The following is a 4,089-nucleotide window of genomic DNA, read 5'->3' as shown; positions in this document are numbered from 1 at the left end:
GGAGGCGTAACAGTTTATTAACAGAGACCATCTTGTACATAACTTTCTGTAACAACCAAAAATATCAAGTCTTTACACACACCTAACAGGTGGCGCCAGCTTACCATTATAAACTAATATTAAAGTCTCAATGCACATAAACAAGTATGCTTCGTTTACTTTACTTTTTCTTGTGCCACGAAAAATTAAACAAAAAAGGAAACGTGAAAAAGGGTTGAAATAATAACAGCAAACAAATTATGACCGAAAGCATTAAACGTGAATTTTTTTTTAATGTGTGTGTGTGTGTGAAAAGCCTTACAATGAGCCATTTGCACTCTGTTTACGACGGGGATTCGAACCACGGATTTTAGAGTTGTAAGCCTCCAAACTTACCGCTAGCGCACTGCCGACTAACCGTGAAATAGTGTATGCTATTATTGTTGTCATTTTAGCGCTAAGCTACGTAATATGCTATTTGCACTCTGTCTTCCGTGAGAAATGAAACAACGGATTCCAGCGTTATACGTCTGTAAACTCACTGCTGTTCCACAGAGTGACAGGAAAGAGTGGACGCAGTCTGAAGTCGGTGTGAACGACACTAGTATTAAATGAGAGGAAAAAACTAAGTTTAATACATATTAAAATCATATTCAATAAAACACGTATGTCTGAATTTGTCTTTCAAAACTGCTTATTTTACATTCTTGATATTCAGTTTGGTTCTTAGAAATTCTAACAACTGACGTCGAGGGTTAATCAGTTAGTAATTGGCAGTCAAAGCACTTCTTAAGAGCTCTGGTTAAGGAAGACGCATGTTTAATAACACTTGGTAACATACATATTTGTTTTTTAGTAAAGTACACAGCTAGAGAATGGGCTATCGAAACCCGGTTTTTAGCGTTATAAACCACTGAACCACTGGAAGAGTGGGGGTATAAATCTGCAGAAGTGATGTCATCAAATTCTGGAAAGAATAAAGTCAGGAAATATAAAACTGGGGCATACAAACATACGTTTAGAAACACTGAATTGATAGACCAGTAAAAGAAAGGACGTGGATATAACAAATAAGTTGAATGGTCTTTTGTCGTGTGTGTAACATACTTGATGTCTTTGTATATACTTGAGCTGACAAACCGATAAACATATTTTGACAATAATTCGTTGGTCATTCGTTCTATAAGAATCAGGAACGAGCAGTGGACATCACGTGTTCTTTAAATATCAGTAGTAGGTAATATACAGAATCACTGAACCCAATGATGGAACTGGTCAAGTCAGAGACACACGGAGAACTGGATTTTAGTCCGTGGGATTAGTGGGTTAATGAAGGGAGTGTGAAATGAGAAATGACGAGAAGTTTACGAATAAATGTTTTCTTACTGAGCAGGCGTGACCTAATGTTTATAAGACAGATTGCGAATCGGAAAATCCAATGTTTGAACTGCAATATGCTTCTGAATACGGTCCGCGCTTTCAGCGAATGAATTGTAACGTAACACTCAAACCCATAATTCGATTAAGAATAGTCGTGTTGTCAGCGAACATTTACTGGCTGTACTCTTTCTAAGCAACAGTGTAAAATTAAGGTTGGCTATGCCTATGACTTGGGGTCTCTGACATGGCTGCTTAGCCTAAGTGTTGAACGAGGTACTGTTTAGTTTCAAAACAGTTAATACCATATAAGATAAAACAAGCGTGACAATCTGTGATATTTTAATAAACTTCATTGACAGAAGTGGATTTACAAGAAATCGTCAGCTTTTATATATATATACGTGTATTTTTTAAATACAAAGAAACAAAAGTTAACAATTGAAAATATTTTGTTTGGTTGGTATTAAGCGTAAAGCTACACAAATAGATATTTGAGCTGTGCCTACCACGTGATAAACAGAATAAGGCATAGAATAATAGTTACTATTAGGATTAAAAAGAGTAAAAGTCGCAGAATAATAGCTATTATAATGGTGAAAAAGAGTAAAAGTCACAGAGTAATAGTTATTATAAGAGTGAAAAAGAGTGAAAGTCACAGAATAATAGTTATCATTAGGGTTAAAAAGAGTAAAAGTCACAGAATAATAGTTACTATAATGGTGAAAAATAAGTCAAAGTCACAGAATAATAGTTATCATTAGAGTTAAAAAGAGTAAAAGTCACAGAATAATAGTTATCATTAGGGTTAAAAAGAGTAAAAGTAACAGAATACTAGTTATCATAATGGTGAGAAAGAGTAAAAGTCACAGAATAATAGTTATCATTAGGGTTAAAAAGAGTAAAAGTAACAGAATAATAGTTATTATAATGGTGAAAAAGAGTAAAAGTCACAGAATAGTAGTTATCATTAGAGTTAAAAAGTGTAAAAATCACAGAATAATAGTTATCATTAGAGTTAAAAAGAGTAAAAGTCACAGAATAATAGTTATCATTAGGGTTAAAAAGAGTAAAAGTCACAGAATAATAGTTATCATTAGGGTTAAAAATAGTAAAAGTAACAGAATAATAGTTATTATAATGGAGAAAAAGAGTAAAAGTTACAGAATAATAGTTATCATTAGAGTTAAAAAAGAGTAAAAGTCACAGAATAATAGTTATCATTAGGGTTAAAACGAGTAAAAGTAACAGAATGCTAGTTATTATAATGGTGAAAAAGAGTAAAAGTCACAGAATAATAGTTATCATTAGAGTTAAAAAGAGTAAAAGTCACAGAATAATAGTTATCATTAAAGTTAAAAAGAGTAAAAGTCACAGAATAATAGTTATCATCTGATGAGAAACAAGATATGATATGGAATGATACGTATTACAAGGAGTGGCGTTTGTATTGTAATTTTATTGGGGGAGGACAAATCTAAAAGGGCCTGGAGGCATGATACCTCTGCAAATATTCTTTCAACAAGACATGTCTCCCATTTGTGGTCAGATTTTGATGGTTCAGAAAAACTAGGGGCATTTATCCCCTTATGTATGTTACTGATTAGAAAGACGGGAAGTGAGAGAAGACACAAAATAGTAGTTCCTTTAAGAACATAAACCTTTTAGGAAAAGACGCAATCTAGGTCTTAACGAAAATATTTTATGTCTCTCTCTCTCTCATTTGTGTTATTTAATTTTGCCCCCTCCCTTAATGGCTCATGATCGGTAGGTCTGCTGCTTAACGATGCTAAAAATCTGGTTCCGATACTCGTGGTGGGCAGAGCATAGATAGCCCATTGTGTAGCTGTCTATTTAATAACAATCAATATATATATATATTTAATATTTATAATGATTTTTTTTCTTTACTACATAGGCTTATAACGCTACAACTGGGGGGTCGGTTCCTCTTTAAGGACGCAGCACACGTGGCCCTTTACTTAGCTTTGCGCTTAAAACAAAACTAAGAAAAACTTATTACATTATTTAATTTATATTTAACTTTTGGCTTTGACTGACTTTAGAAATCTGAGTTGGCCAATCAGAAATCACGACACATTTCCCTGTCCTTTCGCACGTGACAAGTGTATGCGCTCTTCTAAATGCAATTTTAAACCCTAAATTTCTTAGCCAAGAAAATTAATAAATATTTTAATAAGTAAACATATATGTATATGACAGTCATAAACATTTTTAATTTGTGTTTTGCTTCATAAGTCCTAATTAAATAACTGAGTGAAAAATATATAATTGAAGGGTCGGATACAACGTATGTAATAGCTACAATTCCGGGAACTTGAATCAAGATATAAACAATGACGTATTAAATGTATGTATAACGCTTATTGGCTTAAAATGACATCATAGATAACGTCGAATTTTAAGTGGCTACTAATGAGCTCATTTCTATCTTGGGAATACTGTTACGTATAACATGATTGCAAAACCCTGGTGTAACGAATATCGTACTTCTGTCGAGGACTGGGCGGTGATACTCGTGGTGCTAGGACTGACAGTAGAGTTTTCGATACCGGTCGGCGTAACGCGCAATTTCGCGTGGCTTAATATTAAAAACTTGGATTTTACGATATAATCATTTTTAGAAAGGTTGGTAGTCAAGAAAGTGAAGATTTTTGTTTTCATAGGTTAAAAAATCATTTAATTTGCCCTTTTCATAGTTTGTATTACATT

The 4,089-nt window shown here is 33.4% G+C and overlaps 1 protein-coding gene across 4 annotated transcripts in view; it reads left to right on the top strand.

The window, feature by feature from the left end:
* The first annotated feature begins 3,856 nt into the window (after positions 1-3,856).
* The window catches only part of LOC106471587, a 6,397-nt gene continuing 6,164 nt past the window's right edge, over positions 3,857-4,089 (top strand). For 2 of the 4 annotated variants that reach the window (XM_013932199.1, XM_013932198.1), the window contains exon 1: positions 3,857-4,005. The gene's annotated coding sequence lies outside the window, so the exon portion shown is untranslated. The remainder of the gene's footprint in view (positions 4,006-4,089) is intronic. The other 2 variants (XM_013932196.1, XM_013932197.2) reach the window with 2 other exon arrangements.

The sequence above is a fragment of the Limulus polyphemus genome, unplaced genomic scaffold (genome assembly GCF_000517525.1).
Source record: "Limulus polyphemus unplaced genomic scaffold, Limulus_polyphemus-2.1.2 Scaffold4715, whole genome shotgun sequence".
Classification (NCBI taxonomy): domain Eukaryota; kingdom Metazoa; phylum Arthropoda; class Merostomata; order Xiphosura; family Limulidae; genus Limulus; species Limulus polyphemus.
Note: the sequence above shows the minus strand (reverse complement) of the source record. Positions and strands in the feature narration are given on the sequence as shown.